We start from the raw sequence: 20,264 nt of genomic DNA, 5'->3' as shown, positions 1-20,264 counted from the left end.
AACCATTCTCTAAAGTAGTTTTTTTTTCCACCTCAATTCAGTTCTGTTTCTTTTTTTAAAGCTTTGGTTGCCCATAGGCTTCATTAGACAGGAGAGGACAGGGTGAGACGGGAAGACATGCAGTAAATCGTCAGTCGGGATTCGAACTCACGGCACTTAAGACAGACAGACCATTCTGTATCAGAAACATGAAAGCACTAACACTATTCTGCATTCCCAATGACAAATCACCTGGACTTGATGGCCACTCAATTGAATGCTATGAACATTTGGTCCTTATTCGCTCCCCCCTTTCTCAGAACAATCTCCGTAAATGTACAGCAATGGTAGAATACCCCCACAAAGAACACAGCATTCATCACTGTCATCCTCAAACCTAATAAAGACCCCATACCTTGCTAAAATTACAGTTAAAATATCCCTAATAAACGCTGATGTTGTTGTTGTTGTTGTTGTTGTTGTTTTATGGCGGTTGGCATCCAATTGTTGCATTACCGCCAGACTTTATTGTTGTTGTTGTTGTTTTATGGCAGTCGACAGCCGAGTGTCGCATTACCGCCAGACTTTATTCCCCAGACTTTGTCGTAGTCTTAAAAGTTGTTCTTACAGTGCTTTGACCTCCAGTGCTTTGACAAAGCCCAAGAGGTCATGAGATGCCTTTGTCATTGTTGTTGTTGTTGTTGTTGTTGTTGTTGTTTTATGGCGGTTGGCATCCGAGTGTTGCATTACCGCCAGACTTTATTCCTCAGACGTTTCGTAGTCCTCAGACTCTGTCGTGGTCCGTAAAAGTACTCCTCCCATTGCTTTGGCGTTACAAAGCCCATGAGGTCATGATGTGTTGTTGTTGTTGTTGTTGTTGTTTTATGGCGGTTGGCATCCGAGTGTTGCATTACCGCCAGACTTTATTCCTCAGACGTTTCGTAGTCCTCAGACTCTGTCGTAGTCCGTAAAAGTACTCCTCCCATCGCTTTGGCGTTACAAAGCCCATGAGGTCATGATGTGTTTTTGTGACTAGAATAGTTGTTGTGTCAGAGACCAACCGGCTTTATTCCAGGGAGACTCTTCTTCACCTTCCTCGCCCTCTTTGACGTTCGGTGCTTTGGAAGTACAAAGCCCATGAGATCATGGGACGTCTTTGTTGTTTTACAAAGCCCATGAGGTCATGGGACGTCTTTGTCGTTTTATCCTTTAGAAGTCCTTCTTCCATCACTTTGGCGTTTCTAGGCCCATGAAGTCCAAGCGCGTTAGAACATCCTCTTGCTCCTCATCCTCGGCTCAGTCTCCAACACCCCCCACCTCTATAAACGTTTACCCAGCCCTGTGCTACATAAGTAAGCAACCACAGCCTGACACAAACCCTGTGACTGGATCGCCAGAACGTTCCGCAGATTGAACTCCCGCCCATTATTCCGAAACCACAAGGCCAACCCGGCCCTTTCCCTATCATAAGCCTCACAGCAAATCAGCACATGCTCGACAGTCTCTGGCACCCGACAGTGACCACACAGACCGGTCGGATGTTTGCCTATCCTACTTAGTGACCAATTGAGTCCAGTATGGCCAATCCTCATGCGGGCGAAGGCCCTTTCCTCCCACGCGTTCCTGCCCATAGACCCGCAAGGACCCACACTACCCTGTATGTGATAGAGATGCCGTCCAGTAACACAGTGGCTCCAAAATTCCTGCCAAAGGCCGACCACATGACTCTTGATAACAGGCTTGATTTCAGATTTGCTTAACTCAACCGCCACATCAATTGATGGCCGCCGAAGGGAACGTTTAGCCAGTGCATCAGCCATTTCGTTACCATCCACCCCCACATGCGCAGGGACCCAAATGAAGGAAACCCTCACATCCTTCCTGGACAGGGAGAGCATCAGACAGAAGATGCCATTCAACACATCCTGTCTGCAATCCGATTTCCCAGATTTAATGCTTTGCAATGCAGAAAGGCTGTCAGAGGCCACCACAATGCCGCAACACTGCAAAGCAGATTCCGCCCATTCCAACGCCAACCGTATCGCTATAAGTTCCGACGTGAAAACAGAAAGGCGATCTGTCAACCTCTTCTTGACCGCTAGCCCCAGGTCAGGCACAAAATAAGCGGCGCCAGTACGCCCACTCTCAGGATCCCTAGACCCGTCGGTATAAATAAACACATCACCTGAGTGCTTATCGATGAGCGCTTGAACGGCAAACTGCGGTGCCCTCCCAGCGACTCCTCTAAGCTTGCCATGCAAGCTAACATCAACAGGAGCCGGGACAAACTTCCACGGAGCTATAGCAGACAAAGCCACCGACGGGCTCACACGCAGATCACCAACCCCCGCAAGCCGCGCCTTCGCATTTCCTACCTGGCTGAAAATCATACCGCCAGCCTCACTCTGCCCCCCATCAACCCTGAGAAAGTCCCTCACCGGGTGAGAGCTCGTATGACCTTGCACATTCACCCAGTAAGCCAACAGAAGTTCTAGCCTCATGATGTGTTTTTGTGACTAGAATAGTTGTTGTGTCAGAGACCAACCGGCTTTATTCCAGGGAGACTCTTCTTCACCTTCCTCGCCCTCTTTGACGTTCGGTGCTTTGGAAGTACAAAGCCCATGAGATCATGGGACGTCTTTGTTGTTTTACAAAGCCCATGAGGTCATGGGACGTCTTTGTTGTTTTACAAAGCCCATGAGGTCATGGGACGTCTCTGTCGTTTTATCCTTTAGAAGTCCTTCTTCCATCACTTTGGCGTTTCTAGGCCCATGAATTCCAAGCGCGTTAGAACATCCTCTTGCTCCTCATCCTCGGCTCAGTCTCCAACACCCCCCACCTCTATAAACGTTTACCCAGCCCTGTGCTACATAAGTAAGCAACCACAGCCTGACACAAACCCTGTGACTGGATCGCCAGAACGTTCCGCAGATTGAACTCCCGCCCATTATTCCGAAACCACAAGGCCAACCCGGCCCTTTCCCTATCATAAGCCTCACAGCAAATCAGCACATGCTCGACAGTCTCTGGCACCCGACAGTGACCACACAGACCGGTCGGATGTTTGCCTATCCTACTCAGTGACCAATTGAGTCCAGTATGGCCAATCCTCATGCGGGCGAAGGCCCTTTCCTCCCACGCGTTCCTGCCCATAGACCCGCAAGGACCCACACTACCCTGTATGTGATAGAGATGCCGTCCAGTAACACAGTGGCTCCAAAATTCCTGCCAAAGGCCGACCACATGACTCTTGATAACGGGCTTGATTTCAGACTTGCCCAACTCAACCGCCACATCAATTGATGGCCGCCGAAGGGAACGTTTAGCCAGTGCATCAGCCATTTCGTTACCATCCACCCCCACATGCGCAGGGACCCAAATGAAGGAAACCCTCACATCCTTCCTGGACAGGGAGAGCATCAGACAGAAGATGCCATTCAACACATCCTGTCTGCAATCCGATTTCCCAGATTTAATGCTTTGCAATGCAGAAAGGCTGTCAGAGGCCACCACAATGCCGCAACACTGCAAAGCAGATTCCGCCCATTCCAACGCCAACCGTATCGCTATAAGTTCCGACGTGAAAACAGAAAGGCGATCTGTCAACCTCTTCTTGACCGCTAGCCCCAGGTCAGGCACAAAATAAGCGGCGCCAGTATGCCCACTCTCAGGATCCCTAGACCCGTCGGTATAAATAAACACATCACCTGAGTGCTTATCGATGAGCGCTTGAACGGCAAACTGCGGTGCCCTCCCAGCGACTCCTCTAAGCTTGCCATGCAAGCTAACATCAACAGGAGCCGGGACAAACTTCCACGGAGCTATAGCAGACAAAGCCACCGACGGGCTCACACGCAGATCACCATCCCCCGCAAGCCGCGCCTTCGCATTTCCTACCTGGCTGAAAACCATACCGCCAGCCTCACTCTGCCCCCCATCAACCCTGAGAAAGTCCCTCACCGGGTGAGAGCTCGTATGACCTTGCACATTCACCCAGTAAGCCAACAGAAGTTCTAGCCTCCGGAGCCGTAACGGCAATTCCCCCAACTCAACCTGCAGCGCCGAGACAGGGGAGGTCCTAAAAGCCCTACAGCAGATGCGCAAGGCCTGGGCTTGCTCCACATCAAGCTTCTTTAAGTTAGTCTCAGCCGCAGACATGTAGGCTATACAGCCATAATCAATAGCCGCCCTCATGACGGCCCGATAAATACCCAGGAGCGACCTTCTGCTGGCCCCCCAGTCCTGGCCGGATAGACAACGAAGCAAGTTATTCACCCTTTTGCATTTACCACTGACCTCATCAATGTGCCGACGCCAACTAAGCCTCTCGTCAAAGGTGACCCCCAAGAACCTCACCTCCCTGACCTGTTCGAGCACCTGCCCATGCAGTCGAAGGGAGACGTCCCTATGCCCATTGAAGAAACAGATCACTTGAGACTTCCGTACGGACAGTTTAAACCCCCACTTCAGGGTCCACTGCTCCACCTGCTGTATTGCCCTTTGCAGTTTCGCCTCGTAAAACCGGAGATTCCTCCCTCTCACCCATAGAGCGCCATCGTCAGCATAAAGGCTCCTCCCAACAGACCCATCCACGTCGTCAAAGATGTCCTTAATCATAACATTGAACAAGATAGGGCTACACACACTCCCCTGCGGGATCCCATTCTCCACCCCATAGACCCCAGAGTAAGCAGCGCCCACTCTGGTTTGGATACGCCGGCCAGACAGAAAGCTCCGGACCCAGTTAAACAGTTTACCCTTCACACCACACTTCCGCAGCTTAATGAGGAGCCCATCCTTCCAAACCATATCGTACGCCTTCTCCACATCAAAGAGCACCGCAATAACCTTTTCTTTCTGAGCCCTGGCCAGCTGGATATCAGATTCCAAACACAACACGGAATCCATGGTGTTCCTGCCCCTACGGAAACCACTCTGGTGCGCGGGAAGCAAACCCTGACTCTCCAAGAAGTATTCCAACCGCTCGGTAACCATGCGCTCCATCGTTTTCCCGAGCTGCGACGTCAAGGCAATCGGCCTATAACTTGAAGGGTCAGACGCTGGCCTACCCGGCTTCAGAACCGGCACCACCGTAGACTGTTTCCACGCAGATGGAACACAACCTGAATCCCAAACACGGTTGAAAAGACCCAGGACTAGCCCAAGCGTGTCATCAGTCAAATGAGAGAGCATGTCATAGCACACCTCATCTTTACCCGGGGCTGTCTGTTTCGCCTTAGAAGGTGCTCTCCTTAGCTCAAACAAACTAAACGGAAGGTCAAGGTCATCTTGAGTCGAAGGCTGGTGCCCAATCAGCTCAGAATTCTGGGCCAAAGTACTCTCCCTGTAGTGCCTTTCCGCAGGTGAGAGATTGTCAGAGCTGTGCACCGACACAAAGGTGCTGGCCAACAGTTCAGCTTTGTCAACGTCGCTGACTGCTTCAACACCATTCAGTATTAGGACCGGGGTCCCATGACGGCGCTCAACCCCATGCATCCGCTTAATCATCCCCCAAACATCCCCGAGACGCGTTTCTCTCCCAATTTTGGAACAATACCGCCTCCAATAGGCACTCTTGGCCGTTCTCACAGTTTTCCGCACAACAGCGCGGGCCCTCTTGTAGTTTCAGAGACCAACCGGCTTTATTCCAGGGAGACTCTTCTTCATCTTCCTCTCCTTCTTTGACGTTCGGTGCTTCCACCGTACAGCTTTATTCTTTAGGCTTCATTCTATAGGCTTTAATATTTCCACTGATGTCGCTGCTTGGTAGCCGTGCGTCTACGAGACTGGACGAGGACAGGAGACCACCCCCACCCCCATCTCGTCACTCTGATCACCCTGACTCCCCAAAAGCAGACCCCCATCACTCCGACTCCCATTTAGCGCCTTTAGCCTGTTTTCTATATCTGCCCAATCAAGCTCCTTTGTTCCAAGGAATCTCCCTGCAGCTTTAGCAATGATCCTGATCCTTTCAGTTCTGCTTTGAGTCTGAGCAGCACAGTTTACAACATCCACCATAAAGAGTACAAAATCCTCTCTATCCACAACCAGGGTATTCTCATTAATTCTGGAACCTGCACACTTGGGACCTCCACTCTTGAAACCTTCACACTTCTTGGGAGCCACGCTGGCCTTTCTCATTTCGCCCTGGCTGGGAGCAGCGCTGGCTCCTCTCTCTGTATTTACTATAACTTGTTACTTGAAACTTTCTTGACTGCATCTGCATAGGATATACCTTGAGAGACCTTTATTTTCTGCACCTCAGCAGCTCTTTTGCTAAACCTGCATCCCCCGTAGGCAGAGCTATGTTCTTCCCCACAGTTACAGCACTTCAGTTTTGCTCCCACGTCACACTTCCCATACTCGTGATCTCCTGCACATTTACCACATCTTTGCCTCCCTCTACAGACCGCTGCAATATGCCCAAAGCGCTGGCACTTAAAGCAACGCAGGGGCGGTGGAACATATTGCCTAACGTCATGGCACATGAACCCAATGAACACCTTACTAGGCAGGCACCTCCCTTCAAGTGTTACCATTACCGACAAGCTGTCACATCTTACCCCAGACCGGGTCACCTTCAACCGCCTAGCGTCCACCACCGTAGCTCCCGTCAAATTCTCCTTAACTTCATCCACAGACGTCGCCGTAGGGACACCTACAATAACTCCTCTGACCGTGTTTCTTTCAGCATCAGACACAAGAATGTCCTTTCCACCCAGACGTTTAGTTCCAATCGCCTTCCGTTGCTGAGCCGCGTCCTTGCACACGACCAGCAGCGAGCCATCTCTAAGGACACTCGCACTCTTGATCACTCCCACAGCTACAGTTAGGCTCTTTGACAATGCCACTGAATTCCACTCCTTAAAGGATGCACTATCCTGTGCAAGCTTTATGATCACCTTGCAGTCTCTGCTCTCACTCCGGATATCAATAGCTTCAGCCTCATCCTGCTGCTCATTCCCAGAACCCTCGGACGAGCTAAGGGACTTTTTACGTTTCCGGGCACGTGCAGCCAGAAAAGGCTGCTCCACGCCGTCCAGAACGTCTTCGACCACCGATCCATTCTCCTCCGCCATCTCCCGTCTCTCCAGACCGGAGACTAGCTCTTCTTCTTCTTCTTCTTCTTCTTCTTCTTCTTTGGTGTTTTATCATTGTTGTTGTTGTTGTTGTTGTTGTTTTATGGCGGTTGGCATCCAAGTGTTGCATTACCGCCAGACTTTATTCCTCAGACTTTGTCGTAGTCCTCAGACTCTGTCGTAGTCCGTAAAAGTACTCCTTCCATTGCTTTGGTGTTACAAAGCCCATGAGGTCATGATATGTCTTTGTGACTAGAATAGTTGTTGTTGTTTCAGAGACCAACCGGCTTTATTCCAGGGAGACTCTTCTTCATCTTTCTCTCCTTCTTTGACGTTCGGTGCTTCCACCGTACAGCTTTATTCTTCAGGCTTCATTCTATAGGCTTTAATATGTCCACTGATGTCGCTGCTTGGTAGCCGTGCGTCTACGAGACTGGGCGAGGACAGGAGACCACCCCCACCCCCATCTCGTCACTCTGATCACTCTGACTCCCCACAAGCAGACCCCCATCACTCCGACTCCCATTTAGCGCCTTTAGCCTGTTTTCTATATCTGCCCAATCAAGCTCCTTTGTTCCAAGGAATCTACCTGCAGCTTTAGCGATGATCCTGATCCTTTCAGTTCTGCTTTGAGTCTGAGCAGCACAGTTTACAACATCCACCATAAAGAGTACAAAATCCTCTCTATCCACAACCAGGGTATTCTCATTAATTCTGGAACCTGCACACCTGGGACCTCCACTCTTGAAATCTTCACACTTCTTGGGAGCCACGCTGGCCTTTCTCATTTCGCCCTGGCTGGGAGCAGCGCTGGCTCCTCTCTCTGTATTTACTCTAAACTCGTTACTTGAAATTTTCTTGACTGCATCTGCATAGGATATACCTTGAGAGACTTTTATTTTCTGCACCTCAGCAGCTCTTTTGCTAAACCTGCATCCCCCGTAGGCAGAGCTATGTTCTTCCCCACAGTTACAGCACTTCAGTTTTGCACCCACGTCACACTTCCCATACTCATGATCTCCTGCACATTTACCACATCTTTGCCTCCCTCTACAGACCGCTGCAATATGCCCAAAGCGCTGGCACTTAAAGCAACGCAGGGGCGGCGGAACATATGGCCTGACGCTATAGCACATGTACCCAATGAACACCTTACTAGGCAGGCACCTCCCTTCAAGTGTTACCATTACCGACAAGCTGTCACATCTTACCCCAAACCGGGCCACCTTCAAACGCCTAGCGTCCACCACCGTAACTCCAGTCAAATTCTCCTTAACTTCATCCACAGACGTCGCCGTAGGGACACCTACGATAACTCCTCTGACCGTGTTTCTTTCAGCATTAGACACAAGAATGTCCTTTCCACCCAGACGTTTAGTTCCAATCGCCTTCCGTTGCTGAGCCGCGTCCTTGCACACGACCAGCAGCGAGCCATCTCTAAGGACACTCGCACTCTTGATCACTCCCACAGCTACAGTTAGGCTCTTTGACAATGCCACTGAATTCCACTCCTTAAAGGATGCACTATCCTGTGCAAGCTTTATGATCACCTTACAGTCTCTGCTCTCACCCCGGATATCAATAGCTTCAGCCTCATCCTGCTGCTCATTCCCAGAACCCTCGGACGAGCTAAGGGACTTTTTACGTTTCCGGGCACGTGCAGGCAGAAAAGGCTGCTCCTCCACGCCGTCCAGAACGTCTTCCATCCCCGATCCACTCTCCTCCGCCATCTCCCGTCTCTCCAGACCGGGTGTTGAGCAAGGTCTCCTCACAGTTGTTTTTCCAATTGTTGCATTACCGCCAGGCGGTTGACATCCGAGTGTTGCATTACCGCCAGACTTTATTCATTGTATCCTATAGAAGTGCTTCCTCCCCTCAGACTTTGTCGTAGTCCTTAAAAATTCTTATTCCATTGCTTTGGAAGTACAAAGCCCATGAGGTCATGGGACGTCTTTGTTGTTTTACAAAGCCCATGAGGTCATGGGACGTCTTTGTCGTTTTATCCTTTAGAAGTCCTTCTTCCATCACTTTGGCGTTTCTAGGCCCATGAAGTCAAAGCGCGTTAGAACATCCTCTTGCTCCTCATCCTCGGCTCAGTCTCCAACACCCCCCACCTCTATAAACGTTTACCCAGCCCTGTGCTACATAAGTAAGCAACCACAGCCTGAGGAACGCGTGGGAGGAAAGGGCCTTCGCCCGCATGAGGATTGGCCATGCTGGACTCAATTGGTCACTGAGTAGGATAGGCAAGCATCCGACCGGTCTGTGTGGTCGCTGTCGGGTGCCAGAGACTGTCGAGCATGTGCTGATTTGCTGTGAGGCTTATGATAGAGAAAGGGCAGGGTTGGCCTTGTGGTTTCGGAATAATGGGCGGGAGTTCAATCTGCGGAACGTTCTGGCGATCCAGTCACAGGGTTTGTGTCAGGCTGTGGTTGCTTACTTATGTAGCACAGGGCTGGGTAAACGTTTATAGAGGTGGGGGGTGTTGGAGACTGAGCCGAGGATGAGGAGCAAGAGGATGTTCTAACGCGCTTTGACTTCATGGGCCTAGAAACGCCAAAGTGATGGAAGAAGGACTTCTAAAGGATAAAACGACAAAGACGTCCCGTGACCTCATGGGCTTTGTAAAACAACAAAGACGTCCCATGACCTCATGGGCTTTGTACTTCCAAAGCACCGAACGTCAAAGAGGGAGAGGAAGATGAAGAAGAGTCTCCCTGGAATAAAGCCGGTTGGTCTCTGACACGACAAGTGATTTGACGAGAGGCTTAGTTGGCGTCGGCACATTGATGAGGTCAGTGGTAAATGCAAAAGGGTGAATAACTTGCTTCGTTGTCTATCCGGCCAGGACTGGGGGGCCAGCAGAAGGTCGCTCCTGGGTATTTATCGGGCCGTCATGAGGGCGGCTATTGATTATGGCTGTGTAGCCTACATGTCTGCGGCTGAGACTAACTTAAAGAAGCTTGATGTGGAGCAAGCCCAGGCCTTGCGCATCTGCTGTAGGGCTTTTAGGACCTCCCCTGTCTCGGCGCTGCAGGTTGAGTTGGGGGAATTGCCGTTACGGCTCCGGAGGCTAGAACTTCTGTTGGCTTACTGGGTGAATGTGCAAGGTCATACGAGCTCTCACCCGGTGAGGGACTTTCTCAGGGTTGATGGGGGGCAGAGTGAGGCTGGCGGTATGGTTTTCAGCCAGGTAGGAAATGCGAAGGCGCGGCTTGCGGGGGTTGGTTATCTGCGTGTGAGCCCGTCGGTGGCTTTGTCTGCTATAGCTCCGTGGAAGTTTGTCCCGGCTCCTGTTGATGTTAGCTTGCATGGCAAGCTTAGAGGAGTCGCTGGGAGGGCACCGCAGTTTGCCGTTCAAGCGCTCATCGATGAGCACTCAGGTGATGTGTTTATTTATACCGACGGGTCTAGGGATCCTGAGAGTGGGCGTACTGGCGCCGCTTATTTTGTGCCTGACCTGGGGCTAGCGGTCAAGAAGAGGTTGACAGATCGCCTTTCTGTTTTCACGTCGGAACTTATAGCGATACGGTTGCCGTTGGAATGGGCGGAATCTGCTTTGCAGTGTTGCGGCATTGTGGTGGCCTCTTGACAGCCTTTCTGCATTGCAAAGCATTAAATCTGGGAAATCGGATTGCAGACAGGATGTGTTGAATGGCATCTTCTGTCTGATGCTCTCCCTGTCCAGGAAGGATGTGAGGGTTTCCTTCATTTGGGTCCCTGCGCATGTGGGGGTGGATGGTAACGAAATGGCTGATGCACTGGCTAAACGTTCCCTTCGGCGGCCATCAATTGATGTGGCGGTTGAGTTGGGCAAGTCTGAAATCAAGCCCGTTATCAAGAGTCATGTGGTCGGCCTTTGGCAGGAATGTTGGAGCCACTGTGTTACTGGACGGCATCTCTATCACATACAGGGTAGTGTGGGTCCTTGCGGGTCTATGGGCAGGAACGCGTGGGAGGAAAGGGCCTTCGCCCGCATGAGGATTGGCCATACTGGACTCAATTGGTCACTGAGTAGGATAGGCAAACATCCGACCGGTCTGTGTGGTCACTGTCGGGTGCCAGAGACTGTCGAGCATGTGCTGATTTGCTGTGAGGCTTATGATAGGGAAAGGGCCGGGTTGGCCTTGTGGTTTCGGAATAATGGGCGGGAGTTCAATCTGCGGAACGTTCTGGCGATCCAGTCACAGGGTTTGTGTCAGGCTGTGGTTGCTTACTTATGTAGCACAGGGCTGGGTAAACGTTTATAGAGGTGGGGGGTGTTGGAGACTGAGCCGAGGATGAGGAGCAAGAGGATGTTCTAACGCGCTTGGACTTCGTGGGCCTAGAAACGCCAAAGTGATGGAAGAAGGACTTCTAACCGAACGTCAAAGAGGGCGAGGAAGGTGAAGAAGAGTCTCCCTGGAATAAAGCCGGTTGGTCTCTGACACAACAACTATTCTAGTCACAAAAACACATCATGACCTCATGGGCTTTGTACGCCAAAGCAATGGGAGGAGTACTTTTACGGACTACGACAGAGTCTGAGGACTACGAAACGTCTGAGGAATAAAGTCTGGCGGTAATGCAACACTCGGATGCCAACCGCCATAAAACAACAACAACAACAACTACGAAAAGTCTGAGGAATAAAGTCTGGCGGTAATGCAACAATTGGATGCCAACCGCCATAAAACAACAACAACAACAACAACAACAACAACAACAACAACTATTCTAGTCACAAAGACATATCATGACCTCATGGGCTTTGTAACACCAAAGCAATGGAAGGTGTACTTTTACGGACTACGACAGAGTCTGAGGACTACGAAACGTCTGAGGAATAAAGTCTGGCGGTAATGCAACACTCGGATGCCAACCGCCATAAAACAACAACAACAACAACAACAACGACACAAACCCTGTGACTGGATCGCCAGAACGTTCCGCAGATTGAACTCCCGCCCATTATTCCGAAACCACAAGGCCAACCCGGCCCTTTCTCTATCATAAGCCTCACAGCAAATCACCACATGCTCGACAGTCTCTGGCACCTGACAGTGACCACACAGACCGGTCGGATGTTTGTCTATCCTACTCAGTGACCAATTGAGTCCAGTATGGCCAATCCTCATGCGGGCGAAGGCCCTTTCCTCCCACGCGTTCCTGCCCATAGACCCGCAAGGACCCACACTACCCTGAATGTGATAGAGATGCCGTCCAGTAACACAGTGGCTCCAAAATTCCTGCCAAAGGCCGACCACATGACTCCTGATAACGGCCTTGATTTCAGATTTGCTTAACTCAACCGCCACATCAATTGATGGCCGCCTAAGGGAACGTTTAGCCAGTGTATCAGCCATTTCGTTACCATCCACCCCCACATGCGCAGGGACCCAAATGAAGGAAACCCTCACATCCTTCCTGGACAGGGAGAGCATCAGACAGAAGATGCCATTCAACACATCCTGTCTGCAATCCGATTTCCCAGATTTAATGCTTTGCAATGCAGAAAGGCTGTCAGAGGCCACCACAATGCCGCAACACTGCAAGGCAGATTCCGCCCATTCCAATGCCAACCGTATCGCTATGAGTTCCGACGTGAAAACAGAAAGGCGATCTGTCAACCTCTTCTTGACCGCCAGCCCCAGGTCAGGCACAAAATAAGCGGCGCCAGTACGCCCACTCTCAGGATCCCTAGACCCGTCGGTATAAATAAACACATCACCTGAGTGCTCATCGATGAGCGCTTGAACGGCAAACTGCGGTGCCCTCCCAGCGACTCCTCTAAGCTTGCCATGCAAGCTAACATCAACAGGAGCCGGGACAAACTTCCACGGAGCTAATGCAGACAAAGCCACCGACGGGCTCACACGCAGATCACCAACCCCCGCAAGCCGCGCCTTCGCATTTCCTACCTGGCTAAAAACCATACTGCCAGCCTCATTCTGCCCCCCATCAACCCTGAGAAAGTCCCTCACCGGGTGAGAACTCGTATGACCTTGCACATTCACCCAGTAAGCCAACAGAAGTTCTAGCCTCCAGAGCCGTAACGGCAATTCCCCCAACTCAACCTGCAGCGCTGAGACAGGGGAGGTCCTAAAAGCCCTACAGCAGATGCGCAAGGCCTGGGCTTGCTCCACATCAAGCTTCTTTAAGTTAGTCTCAGCCGCAGACATGTAGGCTATACAGCCATAATCAATAGCCGCCCTCATGATGGCCCGATAAATACCCAGGAGCGACCTTCTGCTGGCCCCCCAGTCCTGGCCGGATAGACAACGAAGCAAATTATTCACCCTTTTGCATTTACCACTGACCTCATCAATGTGCTGACGCCAACTAAGCCTCTCGTCAAAGGTGACCCCCAAGAACCTCACCCCCCTGACCTGTTCGAGCACCTGCCCATGCAGTCGAAGGGAGACGTCCCTATGCCCATTGAAGAAACAGAACACTTGAGACTTCCGTACGGACAGTTTAAACCCGCACTTCAGGGTCCACTGCTCCACCTGCTGCATTGCCCTTTGCAGTTTCGCCTCGTAAAACCGGAGATTCCTCCCTCTCACCCATAGAGCGCCATCATCAGCATAAAGGCTCCTCCCAACAGACCCATCCATGTCGTCAAAGATGTCCTTAGTCATAACATTGAACAAGATAGGGCTACACACTCTCCCCTGCGGGATCCCATTCTCTACCTCATAGACCCCAGTGTAAGCAGCGCCCACTCTGGTTTGAATACGCCGGCCAGACAGAAAGCTCCGGACCCAGTTAAACAGTTTACCCTTCACACCACACTTCCGCAGCTTAATGAGGAGCCCATCCTTCCAAACCATATCGTACGCCTTCTCCACATCAAAGAGCACCGCAATAACCTTTTCTTTCTGAGCCCTGGCCAGCTGGATATCAGATTCCAAACACAACACGGAATCCATGGTGTTCCTGCCCCTACGGAAACCACTCTGGTGCGCGGGAAGCAAACCCTGACTCTCCAAGAAGTATTCCAACCGCTCGGTAACCATGCGCTCCATCGTTTTCCCGAGCTGCGACGTCAAGGCAATCGGCCTATAACTTGAAAGGTCAGACGCCGGCCTACCCGGCTTCAGAACCGGCACCACCGTAGACTGTTTCCACGCAGATGGAACACAACCTGAATCCCAAACACAGTTGAAAAGACCCAGGACTAGCCCAAGCGTGTCATCGGTCAAATGAGAGAGCATGTCATAGCACACCTCATCTTTACCCGGGGCTGTCTGTTTCGCCTTAGAAAGTGCTCTCCTTAGCTCAAACAAACTAAACGGAAGGTCAAGGTCATCTTGAGTCGAAGGCTGGTGCCCAATCAGCTCAGAATTCTGGGCCAAAGTACTCTCCCTGTAGTGCCTTTCCGCAGGTGAGAGATTGTCAGAGCTGTGCACCGACACAAAGGTGCTGGCCAACAGTTCAGCTTTGTCAACGTCGCTGACTGCTTCAACACCATTCTGTATTAGGACCGGGGTCCCGTGACGACGCTCAACTCCATGCATCCGCTTAATCATCCCCCAAACATCCCGAGACGCGTTTCTCTCCCAATTTTGGAACAATGCCGCCTCCAACAGGCACTCTTGGCCGTTCTTACAGTTTTTCGCACAACAGCGCGGGCCCTCTTGTAGTCAATGAGGGCACCCTCAGTGTGGGTAACCCTTAGCCGGCGAAACGCCGCATTTCTTGCCCTAACAGCATAACCACATGCTTCATTCCACCACGGCACCCGCTTCCTATGTCCACTACCACCACTCTTAGGAATCGTGCCTACCGCTGACTGCGTGATGAGCGAGACAATTGCACTATTGAGATCATCCACCTGAGTCAATCCTCCTTCCTGCAGAACCCTAGAACCATCATCAGCTTTCCTCAGGAAAGCCCCCCAGTTCACCCTTGCCAACTGCCACCTCTGGATCCTCGTCCCCCTGACCACACAGCTCCCAAAGCCAATCTCGGTGCGGACTAGATAGTGATCGCTACCAAAAGAAAGATTACCAAGAACCTCCCAACTACAAACACCAGCTAACTCCTTAGACACAAGCGTAAGATCTATTGCACTTTCCGTACCAGTCCCCATATCATAGCGGGTCCCACTCCCATCATTCAGACAAACCAACTCCCTTTGATTGATAAAACCCTCTACCACCTGCCCATACCTGTCGGTACCACTACCGCCCCATAAAGCGCTATGCGCATTAAAATCCCCACACCACACGGCCTTTCCCCGAACATCCTTACCGATACTATGTAAGGACTCTAACGTTAACTCACCACACGGATTATAAAGGGTAACCACAGTAACAGCTTCACCACCCAGCCAGACCCTCACCGCCAGGGCCTCCGGCGCTTTACTCACACTGACAACAACGTAATTTAGGTCATCTCGGACAAACACAGCCACACCTCCGCCTCTACCCTGCTCCCTATCATTCCTGACACACACATACCCTTGTATCCCAAAAACCCACCTAGGTTGTAACCAAGTCTCCTGCACGCACATAACGTGAGGCTTGTTCAACAAGGTAGAGACAAAATGCTTAAATTCCTGGCCATTAGCACGAAGACTACGCGCATTCCATTGCAAGACAACCACCGCCATTATGAGCCCCCGGAACCTGACGGCGCATCGAGAGCCCCCCCACTCCCACTGCCAGAATGGGGCAGGGTGCCTTCCCGCAGCGCATCCTCTATCTCCGCCCACTCGGGACCCCCAGCTCCAAAGTACTTCCCTGCAGCCTTAGCGATGATCCTAGTCTTTTCGGATCTCTTCTTGGTTTGACCAGTACAGTTAATCACTTCCAACATAAAGAGGAAGAAATCTTTCCTCCTCACAACCAGTACATCCTCCGCACCCACAGGGCCTCTGCCCGTGGAAGCCACACTCACAGGGATCCCAGTGGGGACCTCCCCCTGGCCGCGGGCAACGCTGCCCCCTCCCCTGTCGCCTAGGTCACCAGCAGCACTGGCAGCCCGCACTGCATCCACCTTCACCTGACTACCAGACACCTTCTTGACCGCATCCGCGTAGAATATGCCTTGAGAGGCTCTAACTTTTTGCACCTCAGCAGCCCTCTTGCTGAACACGCATCCCCCGTAGGCAGAGCTATGCTCTCCCCCACAATTACAGCACTTGAGTTTTGCTCCTTCGTCACACTTCCCATACTCGTGGTCTCCTGCACATTTACCACACCTCTGACTCCCTCTACAGACCGCTGCAATATGCCCAAAGCGCTGGCACTTGAAGCAACGCAGGGGCGGCGGAACATATGGGCGTACGCCATAGCGCATGTAGCCAACGCACACCACACGAAGCAGGATCTCACCTTCAAATCTAATTATTATCGACAGGCTGTCACACCTTACCCCATCCCGGGTCACCTTCAACCGCCTAGCATCCACCACCTTAGCTCCAGTCAAATTCTCCTTTATGTCATCCACAGATGTCATCGTAGGGACGCCTACGATAACTCCCCTGACCGTGCCTCTTACAGCATCAGACACAAGAATGTCCTTCCCACCCAGACACTTAGCTTCAATCGCCTTCCTTTGCTGAGCCACGTCCTTGCACACGACCAGCAGCGAGCCATCCCTAAGGACACTCGCATGCTTGACCACTCCCACAGCTACAGTCAGGCTCCTTGTCAACACCATCGGATCCCACCCCTTAAAGGACGCATTATCCTGCGCGAGCTTTATGAACACCTTACACTCTGAACTCACATCCCCGATATCTGCAACCCCCCCGCCCTGCTCCTCACTGAGAGAGCCCTCCATAGACGAGCAAGAAGACGCCCTACGCTGCACAGGACCAGTGGCTCCAGGGGAGTCCTCCCTGCTGTTCATATCGTCACCGACCAGGTCACTCCTCCTCTTCCTCTTCCTCGTCATACGGACCGAGGCGTTCCTCTATGTTGCCGTAATATCCAAACAACGCTCAATAATCCACCGTCAGCGTGTTGTTGTTGCTCTACCGCCAGACTTTATTCCTCAGACTTTTCGTAGTCCTCAGACTGTTTAGACTTAATCCTTTAGACCAGTTCCTCAGACTTTTCGTAGTCCACAGACTCTGTCAGAGTCCGTAAAAGTACTCCTTCCATTGCTTTGGTGTTACAAAGCCCATGAGGTCATGATGTGTCTTTGTGACTAGAATAGTTGTTGTTGCTTCAGAGACCGTCTGAGGACTACGGTGGTGGACGCTAGGCGGTTGAAGGTGACCCGGTCTGGGAGAGACGGGAGATGGCGGAGGAGAGTGGATCGGTGGTCGAAGACGTTCTGGACGGCGTGGAGGAGCAGCCTTTTCTGGCTGCACGTGCCCGGAAACGTAAAAAGTCCCTTAGCTCGTCCGAGGGTTCTGGGAATGAGCAGCAGGATGAGGCTGAAGCTATTGATATCCGGAGTGAGAGCAGAGACTGTAAGGTGATCATAAAGCTTGCACAGGATAGTGCATCCTTTAAGGAGTGGAATTCAGTGGCATTGTCAAAGAGCCTAACTGTAGCTGTGGGAGTGATCAAGAGTGCGAGTGTCCTTAGAGATGGCTCGCTGCTGGTCGTGTGCAAGGACGCTGTTCAGCAACGGAAGGCGATTGGAACTAAACGTCTGGGTGGAAAGGACATTCTTGTGTCTGATGCTGAAAGAAACACAGAGGAGTTATCGTAGGTGTCCCTATGGCGACGTCTGTGGATGAAGTTAAGGAGAATTTGACGGGAGCTACGGTGGTGGACGCTAGGCGGTTGAAGGTGACCCGGTCTGGGGTAAGATGTGACAGCTTGTCGGTAATGGTAACACTTGAAGGGAGGTGCCTGCCTAGTAAGGTGTTCATTGGGTTCATGTGCCATGACGTTAGGCAATATGTTCCACCGCCCCTGCGTTGCTTTAAGTGCCAGCGCTTTGGGCATATTGCAGCGGTCTGTAGAGGGAGGCAAAGATGTGGTAAATGTGCAGGAGATCACGAGTATGGGAAGTGTGACGTGGGAGCAAAACTGAAGTGCTGTAACTGTGGGGAAGAACATAGCTCTGCCTACGGGGGATGCAGGTTTAGCAAAAGAGCTGCTGAGGTGCAGAAAATAAAGGTCTCTCAAGGTATATCCTATGCAGATGCAGTCAAGAAAGTTTCAAGTAACGAGTTTAGAGTAAATACAGAGAGAGGAGCCAGCGCTGCTCCCAGCCAGGGCGAAATGAGAAAGGCCAGCGTGGCTCCCAAGAAGTGTGAAGGTTTCAAGAGTGGAGGTCCCAAGTGTGCAGGTTCCAGAATTAATGAGAATACCCTGGTTGTGGATAGAGAGGATTTTGTACTCTTTATGGTGGATGTTGTAAACTGTGCTGCTCAGACTCAAAGCAGAACTGAAAGGATCAGGATCATTGCTAAAGCTGCAGGGAGATTCCTTGGAACAAAGGAGCTTGATTGGGCAGATATAGAAAACAGGCTAAAGGCGCTAAATGGGAGTCGGAGTGATGGGGGTCTGCTTTTGGGGAGTCAGAGTGATCAGAGTGACGAGATGGGGGTGGGGGTGGTCTCCTGTCCTCGTCCAGTCTCGTAGACGCACGGCTACCAAGCAGCGACATCAGTGGAAATATTAAAGCCTATAGAATGAAGCCTAAAGAATAAAGCTGTACGGTGGAAGCACCGAACGTGAAAGAAGGAGAGGAAGATGAAGAAGAGTCTCCCTGGAATAAAGCCGGTTGGTCTCTGAAACAACAACAACTATTCTAGTCACAAAGACATATCATGACCTCATGGGCTTTGTAACACCAAAGCAATGGAAGGAGTACTTTTACGGACTACGACAGTCTGAGGACTACGAAAAGTCTGAGGAATAAAGTCTGGCGGTAATGCAACAATTGGATGCCAACCGCCATAAAACAACAACAACAACAACAACAACAACATTGTATCCTATAGAAGGTCTTCCTCCCCTCAGACTTTGTGTGTTTCAAAGCACATTAGAACAGACTCGATTCCTTGGAATGAACATCCCATTCCATGGCTCGAGCCTAACAAGAATAAAGTCTTTACTACACACATGTAGTATTTTTACGCAAGAATGCAGACACTCGCAATGCTTCAGCCATTGCACATTATCTAGTTGATATTATTCTTTAGCCAGAGCTGAATTATCAAGCTTTTTACCTAGCTCCAGATCAACAGGCAAAGTGCATTTTTCCAGTTAAACGGACTAGAAGTGATTCAAGCTACAAATGTATTTTTCTTCTGATTTGGGTTTTCATTTGTCAAATCTTTAATAAAATTGTGTATAGGCGATTTGATTAATTATGAATATATTAAGAGAGAGAGAGAGAGAGAGAGAGAGAGAGAGGGGGGAGAGAGAGAGAGAGATAGCGTAGTTTGAAAAGAAAAACAATCACAAATTAATACTTTTCAAAAAAACTGTTTGCATTATTAACTGTTCAATAAAAGTTCAACTCAAGCTAATCCAATGATTTTCAGGTGTTTATTATAATAATGAGTGAATTTATCAGGTAAAGTCAGCAACTTCACAGCTCTTATTCACCCTTTAAAATTATGTCATCAGAATGTTCAAAATTGTGGAATGAAGACAACAGGAAGCAAAAATAAGTAAAATTTGAATGTCCACGGTAGAAATGTCAGTTGTTTGCTTTTGAATTACAAAAGATTGAAACAATTATACACACTATTTTCTTGCCTTGAAATTATATTTGATCATTAGAAATAGGCTATAATAAGTAGGCTATTGGAATATATCTGTAGATAAAAAAATTGAAAATGGCCTTGATATCACTCACTTTCTGAATGTTTTTTGTTTTTTATATAACAAAAACCATTGTTATGAAAAAAAAAGTTTAATATTTCCAGGTTAATCTCAATTTGTCAGTTGAAATCACATTATATTCCAATTTGAAAATTGACAAATTTGACAGACTGTGGACTAAATGGGACATTTTCTTTGGGTTTTTGCTCTTAGTTGTTGTATTTCTACTTTGGTCTGTCTTTTCCCCTGGTCTTGTTCTTGTTCCCTGTGTTTGTTTTTAGGTCTGTACTTTTCAAAATAAAATAAATAAATAATAAATTGTGTTTTTATTTATACACTTTTAAAAGAACAATAGAATACATTTCACAAGACAAATCTTGAAGGTTTCTTAGATTATTGTCCAAGATTTATCAAAAATAATATGCCTGGAAAAACACCGGAGGAAGGCGCACAGGAGGAGCACCGGAGGAAGGCGCACAGG

Source organism: Eucyclogobius newberryi, unplaced genomic scaffold, assembly GCF_026437365.1.
Source record: "Eucyclogobius newberryi isolate DKJ021-1_F unplaced genomic scaffold, fEucNew1.0.hap1 SCAF_11, whole genome shotgun sequence".
Taxonomy (NCBI): domain Eukaryota; kingdom Metazoa; phylum Chordata; class Actinopteri; order Gobiiformes; family Gobiidae; genus Eucyclogobius; species Eucyclogobius newberryi.
Note: the sequence above shows the minus strand (reverse complement) of the source record.